Source organism: Sciurus vulgaris (assembly GCF_902686455.1).
Source record: "Sciurus vulgaris genome assembly, chromosome: 10".
Classification (NCBI taxonomy): Eukaryota; Metazoa; Chordata; class Mammalia; order Rodentia; family Sciuridae; genus Sciurus; species Sciurus vulgaris.
This window is the reverse complement of record NC_136470.1, coordinates 21599438-21617736: the sequence shown is the minus strand read 5'-3', so window position 1 is coordinate 21617736 and position 18299 is coordinate 21599438. Positions and strand designations below refer to the sequence as shown.

Here is an 18299-nt window from a genome sequence, read left to right as displayed (position 1 = left end):
AAAATTCCAAGAATTCCAAGAAAAATTTTGAGTATATGTATATGTTCAGGGTGAAGGGTTCTTTCTTTCTCAAATTCTGAGCTAGTGAAAGAAACTTAAGTCTTTTGCAGGTTAGGATAGAAAAGCCCCCAGTTACAGTAAGAGCCAAGGCAAGTCTGAGAGTTCACAAAGCTCAGAAGGTGGAACATGGACTCACAACAGAGACAAGTGGGAACTTGTTTTTTGTACCTTTCTTCCTAAGTATTTCAAATCTTTTCAAAAAAAAGAAGACTCTGGGGATCCCCAGGTGATGAGAGGTGCCAACCATGATCATCACCTACTGTCTCTTCCCCAATCCCTTCCTTCCAGTTTCTTAAGGCCCAAAATAATCTTCTCTGAAGATATTTGATAACATTTCCATCAAACAAAAACTGTTTCCATTGCACTGCTTTCAGATATTCTGGGTTTAGTTCAGCTAGCAGATGATCTGATTGATGCATTCACCCAGGTAGCCAGGTGAACCCATTTCCTTGAGGAGCCCACTCTATTTTTGGTAGTATGACCAGCCAAAGAGAGTTGGAAAGGGCACAAGAACCTAATGATCTCCTGGAAATACTTCCCCAGGAAGGCAATTTCATGAATGAGGTCTTCCAGGCAAATGACATTAAACCTCTTCAGGTGCTCCTCAATCACTGTTGTCTGTCAGGGGAATGGACTTATTCTTGATCTTTGTTTATCCCTGTTTCAGAATGAATTCCCAGACAGACTTCAGATTTGGAAATCCCCACGTCACATAAGGTTCTACTATCATAGCCTTTTTAGGCTTTTGGGGGGGATGAGGATGGTTTAACAAAGACACCATTAAATATTTTCTTCAGATGAAGTCTTGCAATGTCTTCTGCACAAGTAAACTTACCCCATCAATCCATTGAATGCATACAACAAAGGCCAAATAACGTTCATCAGGCATTTCCAAAGTGGTTCAAGGCATACTTTGTCAAGTCTGTCACATTTCTGACACCAGGAATCATGTAGGAATGATTCCAGTCACTTCAATCTGAACTCTTTTCCTTTCCTCTCCTTCTTTTTCAAAAGTGCCTGCTTTTCCTGGGTAGATTTGAGTGTCTGATAAACCTTCCTCTTTTTCAGGAGATTTTTCTGGAACCAAAGGGATCTTTCTACAGAGCTCTTTCTCTGCCATCTTCCCAGTTTTCTTGTGTGTATTTCTTTTTTTATTATTATTAATTTTAAATTTGTTCTAATTAGTTACACATGACAATAAATGCATTTATGCATTTTGATAAATCATACACAAATGGCATGTAAATTCTCATTTTTCTGATTGTACATGTAGGATCACATCAGTCATGCAGTCATATATGTACATGTCTGTTTCACTCTACTATCCTTCCTAATCCCACATCCCTAACCTCCCTGGCCCCACTCAGATTTCTAGGGTTGAACTGTACTGGTTATGGCAAGAAAGTGTAAAGTGTTGAATAAAAAACAAGACCATATTCAATAGATATTGAAGAAAAAATAATTTATAGGCTATGACTACCTGTTCTGTTATATATGTTATATAATAGACTCAAATGGCATTCTCATGGGTTAATTGTTCATCAAAATATTTTTTCTTTGTTTAAACAATCCCCCCCAATTTAAAAGGCTTTAAATCATACTAAATATGTTTCTTTTCTACAAAAGAATTAGATTAGAAATCAATATTAGAAAGGTTAAGTCACATGTGGAAATCAAATAACACTATGCTAAATAACTAATGGACCAAAGAGAGTCCACAAGAAAAAATAGTGGATATGTTCAGGAAAATGAAGAGGGAAGGAAGGAAAGAAGGAAGGATGGAAGGAGGGAAGGAAGAAAACACAAGCCAAGGCTTATGCAGTACATCTAAGGCAACATACAGAGAGATCTTTATAGCCATACATTAAAAAATAAGAAAAATCTCAAATTAGTGACCTAATTTTATACTTTAAGGCACTAAAAAATTCTGTAGAAAATAAAATCCAACAGTATTTCAAATGGATTGTGTCCCATGATCAAGTAAGATTTATCTTCCTGTGAAGGCAAGATTGGTTGCACAGAAGAAATAAATCAATCTAATATACCATATCAATTGAACAAAGGACAAAACCACATATACTATTAAATATATATAGAAAAGTCATGTGAGAAAAATCTAAAACTTCCCCCCCCAAAAAAAAAAAAAAACATAGGAGAGAAATTCCTCAACCTGATAAAATACATTTATGAAATACCCACAGGTAACATCATGGTTAATAGTGATGAAAAAAAGTTTTTCTCCAAGGATCAGGAGTAATATAAGGAGATCTGCTCTTACCACCTGTATTCAACATTGAACTGGAGGTTCTAGTCAGAACAAATAGTCAAGAAGAGAAGCAAAATACAACCAGATTGCAAATGAAGAAGTAGAGCTGGTAAAACTAATTCCAGCTGTAGCTGACTTGACATTTTATATAAGGATTCTAAGAATCCACACACACAAAAAAAAATTAAAACTAGATTTCAGCAAAACTTTTAAATTAATGTGATAAAACTGAGAGCCAAGAAATACATCGAGGCAATTTCTTCAAGTTTTGCAAGAAATACTCATGCAACATCCCTACGATTCTATGAAATGACCCTTGCCAATACTTTTATTTTACATAAAGAAATTGAAGTACATGGACTAAGGATCATGCTGAAGTTACAAAATTAGCATTTCTCCCTGTGGTATGAACCAAAAGGTTCCAAAGGTGAGGTTTAATCATTATGACCATCTAGCAAACAATAGTAAATTATTCTCTATAAAAGGCAGATGCATCCCATTACATAATGCAATCTTCAATTTTAAAGATGTAGCAATAATAAGTAACTTTTAGAATGGCAATGCTTCCACTTTATATTTCTTCCTATGATTATTATATATTTCTCATAGAAACAATATTTTAGTTTCATTTTAATAGGGAGACAAACAGATTCATAAATTTTCCCCTAGCTATTTCATGGACAAAACTGAAGCATAAAACTAATGCTTGAAATTTTAAAATAATGCTATTCCTATTGGATCTTGTTACTTCAAAAACTTGAAATAGCTGTTGGGCAGCCTAAAAGCAAAGCTATGCTCTTAAAGAATATGAGGTAAAGTTTTGTCTGTTATATAGAGAATTTTTACACAATTCCTTATTTTTAAATCCAGAGTTTTCTTCCATATTGTGCTGATGTGGTATTTCATTCATGACAAAATCTTGGAACTCTTGATATTTAAAGGTTATCAATTCATAGTTACATTTAGATAAAATCCTGGCTCAATAGTAATGAATTTCAGTAACAAAAAATTGTTAGCTAATCTGTTTTAAAATTATAATCATAGAGTTGGCAACTGACTTTTATCTTTTAAGCAGTTTATGATAAATTAATAAATTAAAAGAGACTGAACTTGAATGATTTGTATTCATTTTGCTAGAACTAATAATGGACATTGTTTTCTTGGATGGGTAATTAGTACATATTAACTGTTTACAGATATCAGATAGTGTCAACAAATTTTTAGGTTCTAATGAAACATTTTTGTTGCTGATTTCAGAAAACATTAAGTCTCAATATGACAAAACCATTTTAGGAAGAGACATATAAATGTGAGGGGCAACAAAACAAAAATTATCTGTACATAGATTTATGATAAGAAAGCAGGCCGGGAACACACCTACAATCCCAGCAGCTGGAGAGGTTAACGCAGGAGGATTTGGAGTTCAAAGCTTCAATGAGGAGGTGCTAAGCAATTCAGTGAGGCCCTGTCTCTAAATAAAATACAAAATAGGACTGGGGATGTGACTCAGTGGTTGAATGCCCTGAGTTCAATCTCCAGTACCAAAAAAAAAAAAAAAAAAAAAGAAGGAAGAAAGAAAGAAAGCAAACACTGTGGTAAGAGATGTATGAGATCTCTATTTCCTAAATAGATAATTTATTTATAACTTTGTATTTTTATTATTTTGTTTTAAAATCAACTGTGCAAAGAAGTTGTATGGATTCTATATTCTCTCTTCATTTCACAAAATTTTAAGTAATATAGTTGCATTTCCCTAAATTTAAAATGCATATAATAATTGATGAATTCTGTATTTATTTTTTAAATTAGGTAGTTTCTTATTTATATTTTTGTATTAACAATATGTTCAGCATCATATCATAGTTGGATAAAGTAAAAACATTAATTTTCAGTAATTTATTTGTATGTGTTTTACAAATCAGTATTTACTACATAAAATTGATTTCTTGTGAATATTTTCATGCTTATCACAAATCCTGTGAAGATGACACTCAATCTCAGTGAAATGTTTCCTCTCACTCAGAGAAAAAAAAAAAAAAAAAAGAATGCTGTTTCTTCACTCTTTATGTTTATACCAAGTATCAAAGAAAAAAAGTGAATGTCCTGGCTTCTGCAAAGGATATGTTAATTACAAGAAAGTTCAATGTATATGTAAAATACTAAATAGAAATTAAAACTTGAACATTTTAAAATTGAAGATGGCTCATTAGTTTTGAGTTTGTCAGCACAATATCATGTAAGTCTACTAAAAAGGTGGAGTCACTAGCATTAAACTGTATGCAAATTTAGAAATAAGTAAAACTAGAAAATACAGCTCCTTTCCTTCACCTTTTTCCCTTCCTGTCTTCCATCTGTGAATTCAAAATAATTTCTCTTTACCTTGTACCAAGAATTAGGAGAAATAATAATTTCATAGTTTCTTTTTTATATGTTCAAGGTATGAGAAACTATTAAGTAAATCTAAGAGAAAGTTCTACAAGAGTAACTTAACCAGCAACAGAAGCAGCTATCCAGTTAAAGATATCCATACGTTAATTCACATCAAGATTAATTTGCTATTTTGAGTTAGGAATTGAACCCCTCTGCAATTCTGTTTTCTCTCTCTCTCTCTCTCTCTTTTTTTTTTAAATTCTTTCAAGTGTACATACACATTGGAAAATATAATTAATTGACAATTTTTGAATATCTGTTTCTAGGATATTTATGGAAAGAAAAAGACAAAAAGGGTGAGCAAGGAAGATAGTAGAGTAAAGAATATAGGTAAACAATTCTATAATTTAAATGATAACTGTCCACTCATAGCAGCTTAATCTCCTTAGTGAAAAGAAATTTTAATAAAAGGAAAAACTACCTGGGCATGGTGCTAAATAACCAGAATCTCAGAAATTTGAGAGACTGAGGCAAGAGAATCACAAGTTCAAGTCCAGTTTCAGCAATGAGCAAGGCCTTAAGCAATTTAGCAAAATCTTGTCTCAAAAAAAATAGTAAATTAAATATATATAAAGATAAAATCAACCCAACCTAGTGGTGCACACCTGTAATCCCAGTGGCTTCAGAGACCAAGGCAAGAAGGAACTTGAATTCAAAACCAGGTTCAGCAAAATCAAGGAGCTACCAACTCAGTGAGACTCTGTCTCTAAATAATACAAAATAGGGCTGCAGATGTACCTCAGTGGTTGAGTGCCCCTGAGTTCAATCCCTGGTACCTCCACATCCCAGAAAAGATAAAATCAGTATTTATTGTGTGTGCTCACAGAAAATAAATGCAGGTCCCATTAGGGACAATTTTAATTAATTTCAAAATTGTAGAAATATTGTAGGTAAGACTTTGTAATTATATCACACTAAAATGTGATAGTGTAAAGTGTCAATAATATAACTATTTAAAAAATAGAACTAAAAATAAATAAATACCGCATGCTGCATTGTAAATCACATTAATTATTTGGAAGAGTTGTCAGAATAAAATAGAATAATTTGTGTTAGATCCTAAACAAAATAAATACATACAGAAACATGAAAATTCATGAAGGAGGGGACTTAGTACAAGTATTTCTGACAAAAAGAACTATCACTATATATTGCCAGAAGGAGCACCTTGCACAAAGGTCATTGCCATCTTACACAAAACACATTTCTGCAAGCACATCTGCTCTACCTTGTGCTGACATCATCCTTATTATTGATCCCATATCCAAGGATATTTGTTTCAAAATAATTTTTTATCTCTGAGAACTCCAGTCTCATTTTGTCTCCCTAAATGCACACAAATTATGCCAAGCCTTTCCCTACTGCAACATTGATTCCTGACAAAATTATTTTTGCAGAATCACTCTTCACTTTATATGTAGCTTCACAAATTTACAGACAAAATATTTTTAAGGATATCTAGAACAAATTTACACCATATACACAAGACAAAGACTAATGAAAAAATTACTTCAGTCTTGGTGGCAAACAATGCAGAATAAGAGTAATAATATTGAATATGTATTAATTTAAAAATTGTAATCAAAAAGAAAAGATATATTCATGGATTTAAGTATTTAGTAAAGTAAAATCAACTACAACCTGAGGAAGCATAGAGAAACAATAAAAAACAAACATAGAAAATAAATCATTAAACAAGAATATGATGTGAATGATATATAGTTGCAATTCTAATTGTGTGAAAATATAAACACAACATCTAACTATTGATAAATATATTGGAAAATGCAAACACTCAAAATAATATTTCTTAGGAAATAACCATATACAAACAACTAAGGAAAAATTTCATTTGCTCAATATTACCATCCAATAAACTTATGAATAAGAGTAAAAAGTATAAAATTCTAGGAAAACACAAAGTTTCTAGAAAATTAGCATACAGAAATTTGGTAAAAGAACTCAAATATTGAATGGTCTAACGTGACAGGCCGTAATGTTAAGCTTAATTTGTTTTGGCTGAAAAATGCTCTATTGAAAAGTATCCTAATGTTACTGCATATTCACAAAGAAAGATCTTTTAAGAAGGAAAGGTTTTCTATATTTCCCTTTGTAATACCTTTGATATAATTTGAAAGTTAATTGATTAATTATTTTAAAAACTTTATTATTTTATGATATAACGTATTTTGTGCTACCTGGTTCTAAATAACTCATGGCTGTGGACTGAATTATGCCCCTCTTCATAATTTATATGTAGAAGCCCCAATCTCCAGTGTGACTATATTTAGTTATAGAGCCTTTAAACAGGTAATTAAGAAATTATAAAGGAGGGGCCCTAATCCAATTAAAGAGGGAGAGACATTACAGATGTGCACACATGGGAAAAAGATCATCTAAGTATATGTCACAAGGCAGCCATTGGTAAGTAAAGGAGAAAGGTTCTAGGAAAAATCAAATATGCAAAATACAGGATCTTAGACTTTCAGCCTTCGGAACTATGAGAAAATAAATTTGTATTGTTAAAACCATACTGTGATATTTCATCATAACAATGAAATGATGAAAAATGTATTGCATGCACTTTTATAAGACAGTAATTCTGGACACTTTCTCTATTTTGTTTTTCAAAATTATCCTTTCCATGTTGAATAGATTTCTACTTTAGACAAGCAGTCTGAAATTGCAGTACAGTTTTAGATTTCTTGGACTTGTTTTTTGTCAATAAAGGAATAAGAGCTTGCATTCATGTAACTATTTATTTAGTGCTTTTTATATGTCAGGCTTTGTTCTAGTCACTAAAGATACAGAGGTGATTCAAACTGAACAAGTCTCTGCTCCAATGGAGTTTATATGTAAAAGGAAGACAGCAAATGGCAATTACATAACATATCCACTGGTACATAATTGCTAGGAAGAAAAATCAAATGGGACAAGGAGAGCATTTGTGATGATGTTTAATGGTTTCTGAGAGAACCATCAGAGGAGTTGGCAACTGAGTGGAAAAAATAAATTATTTCCTTTATATGGTATTATTATTTGAACTGTAGTATTTGTTAGTGAGCATAATTCTGCCAGAGACTTCATGCAATACAACATGGTCAATCAGGATATTTAACCTTCCTGGAAAGTTTTTCCAAATTTTGACATGATAAGCCAAGAATTGTCAAGTTCATTCAATGTCACCTATTTCACCAAATGATGTGAAAAAACAAACAAAAAAACACCCTAATCTAGATCATTGTGTTTTAGATATCCAGGACAGAACATATCTTCTGTCCTCTATCCTTGAGGACAGAGGTTGTGTTTACATCTTCAATTCTATTTAAAATTTCTCCTTTTTTTCCTTTCTTTTTTTTTTTTTTTTTTTTGGTACTGGGGATTGAACTCAGGGGCACTCCATCACAGAGCCACATTTTCAGCCCTATTTAGTACTTTATTTAGAGACAGTCTAGCTTGCTTAGTGCCTAACTGTTGCTGAGGCAGTTTTGAACTGGGAGATCCTCCTACTTCAGCCTCCCAGGATACTGGGATTACAAGCTTGTGCTATGCACTAAGCAAAATTTCTCCTTCTTGAAGACATTCCCACTAGTTACTACAAGTTCTGCTTTCCCCATGTGAAGATTGAACACCCAGAAATGCTGAGGCAAGTGTAGAAAACAAGTTTTATTTAAAGAATAGTAACACAGACTTCTCAGCAGAGAAGAGGACCCAGAGCTGGGTGTATGAGAGGGGGTGAATCTTGTCTTTTTTATAATTTCCAGGTTTCTTAATTCTCATGTCCTCTCCATTTATTCCACCCATGTGGTGAAAATGTGGGAGAGGGGCAATTCAGGGGGAGCTGCCCAGGGAATACTCACTAATAATTTTCTGATGGGTGGACTGTCTTCCTGGAAGCAGGTGACGTTTTGGTTATTGGTTAGGGGAAGGGGTAGTGTCCTGAAGGTATTAACATTCCATTCCCCTTCAACCCAGTTTCCATCTTCCCAACTGAAGTTTTCCATCTTCCCAGTTAAGTTTTGGTTTTCTTGACATGATTTATCTATCTACACTAAGTGCCTGACCTTTGTTCTTGCTTCAGAGAGGTAAGAAAGCATGAGAGATAAAACAAATTGATTAACTTAATGATGAAGGACATGATATAAATTTCTGGACCATGTTTCAAACAATATTTTTTTTTAAATTTTCACATGTACCTTCTCATAATGTCTTGCCTCAAGAAGACTTAAGAAAACAGGAAAAAAAAAAAAGAAAAGAAAAAGAAAAGAAAAAATGGGTTAGGTGAGAAAGAATTTCTGTACTGAGAGATTTAATTAGGTGTGTCTAAGACATCTTCCAAGAAGAGTCATTACATTTCTTTCTCTAAATTTCAAACTCAGTTTCAGTTCTCAAGGGCAGAAAGGTTAGCAGATAAAAGGGTCTCTGTTTCCTCTGCCTCCTCTAGATGGAAATGCTGCTGCTCATGGTGGTGGGTCTATGATCCAGAAGACCCTCCCTGTTGGGACTTTACCTTCTTAAAATACAAGGGTGTGGGTGACCATGTCATTGGGTATCAGCTCTTTTGAGCTTGGTTACCAAGGTGTCTACATGTACACATCATTTTTTTAGAGACCCTGGGAAATGGTGACCTTGCAGAAGGCTAAGATCAGCTATTACCTCAGTGCTGATCACTACTCACCAATGTTAGATACAAGAATACACTTGGTTGTGTACCTCCTAAAATTGCATGTATGCACATATGTGTGTATGTGTTTGTGAAGCTCATACATTTAAATACTGAAGTTGAATCTAATTTCCAAAAAGTCAAGAATAAAAAAATATAATATTTCAGAGTCTACAAATAAAGAAACGAAATTGTTTTATAATTGCAAATTGTCACTGTTCTATTCTAAAAACAACTTGAAAACAGTAATTTTGAAAAATATAAAATGTACCTAAAATTATGTATACCATTATTTACCATTAAAGAACTGAAATTGTACTCAAAATTGCAACCTTACTGAAAATTAAGAGAGTAGGTTTATATTTTGAGCCACCTCAATGGAATTGACAGCAATGAAAATTTTGTTACAAAGTAATGTCCTTGGAGGTCCAATTTTCTCACTTCTAGTACTCTTTCATTTTCAATATGGGTAGCTGGGAAATATTACTCTAGCTCTTCTTTGATGGGCACATATTTTAAATATCTTTTGGAAGAAAAATACAGAAACGAATCTCAAAACAGTTTATCTATGGAGATTATCATACTGGAACATAAGAGATGTAGCCAAGGGAACCAGAGACTATGATGAACAGGAAAAGAATGGAAACTCAAAGAAGAATTCGCATCAGGGTGTTGATTTCTGTCTCTTGTTTATGATTTATGTATTTGACTGCATTCTTCATCTTGCTGGTGATTTCTCAGTATCTTGGGGAATATGAGCACCAAAAGGTGCTGAATTAAAGCATTCAATTTCTTCTGTGACAGAATAACTCACGATATGCTCCACTCCAGACACAAGTTGTATCTACAGTTGTGAAGTTAAAAAAAAAGTGCTAGATCCCATTATAACTTTTTGGGAAGAAATGAGGGTAGTTCTGAAAAGAATTTTAATCAAAGAGCAACACAAAAATCCTACATGAAGGATCACTGTGAACGTTGAGGTCAAATAATTTTATTTTGAACAGCTCAAAACATTGCTTAATTATAAGTAAAAATCTTCTAGTTGGTCTTAGATCTCAACTAGGAAGCATTGCCAAACAATACATTAGGTTGCGTGAAATGTGCATTTCATGTTACACACCATATTCCTTTGTTATTGCATTTACACCTCAACATCCTGCTTATTTTCTTCCTCAATGCACTCTTCCTTGATACTACATCCTTAAAAAAACAACGTTCAGAATTGGACAAAATCCCCCAGCTATGGGATATAACCATATATATGAAATATATTGGAACAATGTAGCTATTAATTCTGCATTGACACTACTTATCTGTTTTTATCATTAGAATTTACATACTTTTGTGGCTGTATCAATTTCCATTCTTTTCTGAATTTTTATTTCTTTGGTGGAACTGTGGATTGAATATCCAGAGACTAGCTTATGGTAGGCAAATGCTCTATAATGAGCTACATTGTCAACCTCTAAATTTGTATTCTTAAAGTTCAGATAAATTGGCATATTTTATGCATATCAAAATATTTTCTTTATATTATCATACAAGTCACAGAGATCAATGCATATATTTTCTTTCACATGAAGACTTTTGCACAAATTTGAATCTCTTACTCAAGTTTTGAGATATTTGCATATTAATTTATTTTTATTTCATCCTTTTGTCATTTAGTCTTTTCCTATGATGTTTATTTCCAAATTTTATGAACAAGAATTCTGTGAATGCAAACACATTTGACTAACGTATATAGCTTCAAAGTCACAATCTCCTATATAATATTTGTTATTAGCTACATTACAGTGAACTTGAACATAATTCTACTCATTTTAGCATATTAAACCCTTTGAAATATATAATTCAGGTAAAAATTTATATATGCAAAATATTGTGAGCAAAACCATTAGTACTGTGTCATAAAACTATATGAATAATTTGCTCAAAAACACAATCTCTGTTTCTAAATATCTAAATAATGCATTTCATCATATATTGTTAAATATCTATCACATTAAACTATAATTTAAAGAATTTACTGTGTTCTGCTCTGGGTGCAGCCCTGTCCTCTTATATATTGACTTGTTATGAAATATTTCTTATTCTGCAATCACATATGAAAACTATTTCATATACAATTGAATGAAATTTAATTTGGAAACAATGTCTCTATAAATAGTGATGTAATCTTTTATTGAGTTCTTTCTTGACAATATATTAAATACCTAATTTTGGTGCTTATATTATTCCCCTCTGATTTAAAATATTTTTTCCCTTTGTAAAATAAATGACATTAATAGTAGTAGAGAATTTTCACAGTAGTGAGTTCTCTGTTGATACAGCATGCTCTTCTCAAACATTAATTATTTATACTCACATAAATTATTTTGCTGTGCTCTCTATATTTTACAAATCCATTAGTCTTTACGTATTTTGTTGTACATAGTATATTTTCTTGAAATTGTCATCTCTGGGTTTTCTAAAATTATGCTACTATTTGTGACTCATATCAAACAATTCAAACATATCCAGTAATTTTTTTGGTGAACTTCTAAGTCCATTATTCACCGTCTTTTAACATGACGATCTTTAGAATTTCTGAACCTATAAAAATTTCAGGAAATCTTAAATTTAACACTGGTTAGATGGTCAGGAGGTTCAGCCCTCATTTCTATTACTGTCAGTTCTCTTAATTTCCCCCTATATTAAATTTTCAAAATATGCTTATCGGACGATAGAAAAGCCCCCCAAACAGACAAAGCAATGAGACATATGTGCTACTAACACTCATAAACACATGCATATATCTTCTTTTGCCAAATAATATGATAAGCAAATAATATCTAAACATAGAATTATGTTCTCTTAAGAGAAAGTGTTATTAGCATCCATATGGGAAGTTGAGCAGTTTTATGTTCTTTCAGTAAATAGCATTCAAATTTTCTTTAGAACATGGGAAAGAAGAAACAACAATAAGGGTTTGCTTTCCTTCCTATAATGCTTCTCCTTTATTTTCTTCCAGGACTCTCCCCCAAGCTTTTGCAAGCGTTTTAATCACCAATGATGTTTGCACAGTACTGTAGTTCCTTTTACTTGCCAAATTGATTCAGCTTTTAAGCAATCTTTAAAATTGAAATAAAATTCACTATTCTGCTGACTCTAGATAAATGCTATTCTCATTAATCAGTGAAGTAAATTTATAAATCATGTTTTAAAAAGTACCTGTACTTTATACAGTTGCAAAAATTTGCATCATTAGTGATCATTTATGCTTTTATTTTAAATTACTTATTTTAATAAGAAGATTTTTGTGCTATAATATTTTAATTACCCTAGGATGGCCTTTAACCTTTTATAGGTCCAGATGAGTAATGTTTAAGAAAAATACACTAATTGTCAAGAAATACTCTGTTTGAGGTGAAGAAGAAAATTGTGTGCCTCTACCATAATACAACGGATGTCATAAAAAGCTTTTCTCCCACATGTGCAGAGTACTCAGAATTTATAATACATTTGGTGTAGCAAGCTATTCAGGCTTTTCAGTCTGACGAGACTTAACTTTTAAGTCTGTCTCTTGTTAGCTCTAGAGTTGTTAGCAATTAACTTGGTTGTGAAGTGAAACTCTATCTTCCTAATCAAATTATGAGAATTAAATGATATATACATTAAAAGTTTGGTATTTAGAATGTTTTCAAGTATTGGTTTATTCTAGGTACTAATTGAAAACAAACAAACAAATATCATTCTGTCAATAGTTGGAAGTGCAACAAAACCTTTCTCTTTCTGATTTTAGTTTGTTATTGGCAATGATGGATGGAAATGTGTTTGTTTTCAGTTTGGAGGCTATAAGTTTGAACTCAAGACATTGATAGGATCACACACACTCTAATTCCTTTAGCAGAGAATCTTCTTACTACTTTTTTCTTGGCTTCTGTTGGCACTTGCAGCCATTGGTGTTCTTTGATTGGCAGCTACATGAACATCATCTGTGTCTGGATCTTCATGTGGTGGTTTTTGCCTCTGTGTCCATATCTCTGTGATTTCACAAGGTCTCTCTTCTCTTGTCCAGACATATTAGATTAGGACACACACTAATAATGTCATTTTAACTTGACTACATCTGTAAGGATGTTTTAAACCAGGTCACTTTCACATTCACTGGGGATTAGGAATTAAACATGTTGCGGGTGAGAGTGGGCACAACAAAACTCACGACATTTTAATTCAAGATATTCCAATTTCATACAATATGGCAATATTTGTTTTCTCAATTTATACATTCTCTGTGTTTGCTCTGATTTAAAAATTAGATAAGGCTCCAACCAATTATAGAATTAATGCATTGACCTTTGTATTATCAGGTAGAATGCTTTTCTTCTTTGTTCATTTTTGTAGCACAAAATATGTGGAGAAGAAATCTTAAAATAGTAATTTCAAATTACATAGTTTATTAAGCTGCAAACATGTAAGACACATTACATTAAATATTACAGAAACTAAAACTTTGGCCCTTTTCATCAATTTTTCAGGGGAAAGTAACAAAACTTCTCCCTACTTTGATATATTTTGTCCTTTGAAGCAACAGTGAAGTGAACCATTAAAAAGTAAAACACTCCATTGAACTGAAAAACAAACTCTGATTGGGAAAGCTAATGCCTTAGGATAAAATAGGTTTTGTAATCTCTGCTTTCATGTCTCCTTGTATCTTTGATGGATGATGAAGAAAGTTAAATTCTAAACAAAATGCCACACTGAATTACTTTTGTAGATTTGCATATGAACAGAAGTTTTAAAGGGTCCACCCAAATGCACACCAAATGGAAGGGCAACAGGACAATAAAAGAACTATTTTATAGTTAATTTCCTAATAGAAAATAAGACATATTTCATGAGCTTTTAATTTACTTGACAAAAAAATGAAAACAAATATGCTAATATGCTCTTTAAATTTCCCACAAGTTGATTGTTTTCCAAGTTTTCAAAGTAAAAACTAATTTTATAATAATTTACATTTAATATGCTTCTTCATTTTGGATATGTGCTTGTGTTATGTTAACAGAAATTGATTTGATATTCACTAAAAGGTACCTTTCTGAAGAAGATAAATTGCTAATTAATTAATGGAGTCCTCTTAGCGTTGGCTAGAAAGAACAAACTCATAATCTATGTTAGTTTGAATGGCAGATATTGTCTTAGAATATATTTTCACAATCCTAAAGTTGTGACTTACACATGGAATTAATAAAAGAAATACAGCAATGTAAATGGGAATCTGTGTGTTAAAAAGGGCAGGAGTAGGTGAGAATATCAAATTGTTTGGACAGTGAAGGCATGAACTGTGATGGTAAAATTTTGGCAAAGGTATGAAGAGATTTAGGTGATTGGCCACACTGATATCCAAGGCAAGCAATCTGGGGCAGAGTGGTCAGTGAGAACAAATGTCATAAACTAGGAGTACCTGGTACATACGAGAGAGGAAAAAGAGGCTACAATAAAAGCAAAGTGGGTAGAAGTAACAAATATCAGAGAGGGCACCAAGTTTTATGCAGACTCATGTATGTGAGACAATAACTCTGAAAGTCCTACAAGTTGTTAATGTGGATTTTTACATGATCCATCTTGCATTAAAATGATTATTGTAGTTGCTATGATAAGAATACATTATATGGAGCAAGTAATATGTATAAAAAACCAATGGGCAGAAAGCAAATTATCTTAGAAAGTAGTGATGATTGACAGCATCACCAGAGTAGTGAGTGAGAAGCTGTAGGTTGCTAATTACATTTTGAATATAGGTTTGGCATTGCTTTCTGCTAAATTAGGTATAGAGTGAAAGAAATGAAATTGTGTGTGTTTGCATATGTGTGCTTGTATGACAGCAGAAAGGGACAGAACTCAGAGACACAGTGCTGTAGTTTGAAACTTTAATAGTCTCCAAAGAATTGTTGGTTTGTGGTGTTACTGAGAAATGTTGGAACATGTAAGAGGGAAGCCCTAGGAGAAGAAAGTTAGTTCAATGGGAAAAACCCTTGAAAGGGAAAGGGATATTAGGACTCTAACTCCTTTCTCTCTCTTTCTTTCTTTCTTTCTTTCTTTCTTTCTTTCTTTCTTTCTTTCTTTCTTTCTTTCTTTCTTTCTTTCTTTCTTTCTTTCTCTCTTTCTTCTTCCTTTTCTTACTTATCTCTCTTTTACTTTCCTGGTCATTATATGGTAAACAGATAACTTCCTGCGACATGCTTCTGTGTTGATATACTTCCTTATTGCAGGCTCAAAGCAACAGGGTCAAGGAACCACAAATGGAATCCTCTGAAACCATGAGACAAAATAAACCATTCCTCCTTTTAAGTAGATTTTCTCAGGCATTTTTCACAACTACAGAAATCTGACTAACACAGACAGAGAAATTCAGGTCCACTTCTAATACTAAAAATGGAACCTCAGCAAAAAGAAAGATGAAATTATCTTCAACTGAGAAGAAGAGTGTGAATGGATCAAATGGGAGTATATGTGTGTGATTTTGCAGGGGAGATATTACATGCCTTGCTTTGGATCACTTGAGCTAGAGAAATCTATTTACCAGTCATGGAACAACACTAAATGATGTCATTATTTTGTACTTTGTACTCATTCTCCTGCCCTATGTCCTATGACCATGGAAGAATCTGACAAGAAGAATAAATATATAACTGCAAGATGGGAAAAGATTAGAGGAGTCTTCTCTTTCTTACTTCAGATTGTAAGTTGAGCCATTAGTCTAACCTAAGCCTTACTAGAGAAAATGTTTTCAAATTAGATGAGAGAGATGAGAGATATATTGAACCACATTAGGTATTTATATATCTCAAAATAACTAGAGATGTTGATGTTATTTATTATTTATTGACATAATAATCATATTTATTGTATAGACTTATAAGTTGACAGAAGTGAAATAATAATTTAGCTTATTTGTATTTTCATATTTTCAAATATTATTATTTTTATGTGTTATGTGGCTTCCAACTCTTTCCTAGTGTCTTAAATAATGTAACTAATTGTCACATACCATGGATACCATGCTGTGCTATAAAACATTAGAGCTACTTTCACCCTGCCCACTTTAAATAGCATTACAGAGCATGCCTTAAAATAAATACAGTAGTTTCCAGCTTTTAATCCCAAGAACGTAAGTCAAATTTCCAAATCAATTAAATAGTTATAGATGTAACCTGAAATTATATATGTACATACACACACACACACATCTGTGTTTATGTGCATGTAGTTTTGATTATAACATAACCAGAAAGAAACAAAATATTAATAATAAGAATGAAAGTGCAGTTGATGGGAATATTTTTATGTCAGCGGGACAATGAGCTATATTTCTGAAATGTATGATAAAGAGAAAGGATAGTCTTTTATAGTTAATGAGAATATGATTTTAATGTAGAATGACCCTTCTTACTTCATTAACAGAAGACATTTTATTATACATGTTTTCAAAACCACAAGAAATTTAACTTGTGTTGAATATATGAAATTTATGGAGAAACATCTCATAATAAAATACACCTCAAAGCTCTGAACTGAAAGCTTAAAGAACTTTTTTTTAAGCACAAGAAAGGCTTATGGTAGAATAACTGGTAAGATAGGAGAGAAGTTAAACAGATTTAAAAAAAAAAAAAAGTAATTGCTCTGGGTCATAGTTTCATTGAAATAAGAACCAGGGATTTTCACGTGCACAGAAAAATCTCCCTGAGGAAAAGCAACATGGTGTGATAACTAGGGGAGTAAAGCCAGCACAAACAACAACCAAAAAACAGCAAAAACACCAACAAAATTACTTGTTTGCTTTGAGTAGAAAGCAAGCAAATATGAAAAAGTTCTCCTCAGAAACTTATTTACATCTTTATCCTTGATTTTGTGTTGCACCCCAACTGAAGCCTGGATTCAAAGGCCTGTGTAATGTCAAAAAAAAAAAACCCAAAAAACAAAAAACAAAAAAATCCAAAAAACTCAAAATACAATTATTTTACAAAGGAAGGTCTGGCATTGGTTAGGCCACTAGATTCCTGGGAGAACCATGTGTATACTCACTGAAGGAATTCATTTAGAAAATTATACCCAAAAGAAAGATACAGATAATTTCCAAGAAATAAGAACTCAACTACATATCATTGAAAAAAACAAAACAAAAATTAAAAAACAATTAGAAAGCAATTCAACATGAGTGAAATAAAAGGTTAAATAAAAAATCTATAGAATCAGATAGAGATTTTGTTTATTAAAAATAAATAATTTAAATATGAGAAGGAAATAAGAGATAAATAAAAGAGACCAAGAATATTTGAATGAAATAAAAATTCCAGAATTAAATAGGTAGATGATATGTAAGTAGATGAAGAGAGGCAGACAGATAAGCAAATGCTGTGGAATGAAGTTCCATTTCTTGCTATGATACAAAAGGATGTGAAAAACTTCTACTCCTACTGAAAACAAACAAGAAGTCATGAGATAACCAACATATATGTTCTTGAAATCCATCAATGTACTATGGATTTGGGGGGATCACGTGACTAACTTACAAGATGTGAGTGTGGGAATATAAGGAAGTTGCTCTGTGTTCATGCTGTGGAGGACACCCGCCTACCTGGTGCCAGTCTTTGAGGTCTCAGGCAAGGCGGAGAGTGGAATGGGCTTTCCAATGCAAGAAAGACTTTATTCAGCTTAGGAGGAGCCAGGAAAACTGAATAAACCTGTGTGCGAAGCATCCAAATTGATTTGAAGGTAGACATCAACAAAAATAAAACACTTTTAAGTAAATAATCTTTTACTCAGAAATATTGCTGAAAGAGTATAGCCTTGTGGTTTCAGTGTTTCTCAGTTTTATGATGTCTGGCTCATGAT

General features: G+C 32.5%; 1 pseudogene across 1 annotated transcript; it reads right to left on the bottom strand.

Annotated features, from left to right (window-relative positions):
* Positions 1 to 454: 454 nt before the first annotated feature.
* Positions 455 to 1180, bottom strand: LOC306670374 (ribosomal protein uL30-like; annotated as a pseudogene). Its single transcript has one exon. The product of its transcript is annotated as a ribosomal protein uL30-like (transcript).
* Positions 1181 to 18299: the final 17119 nt, after the last annotated feature.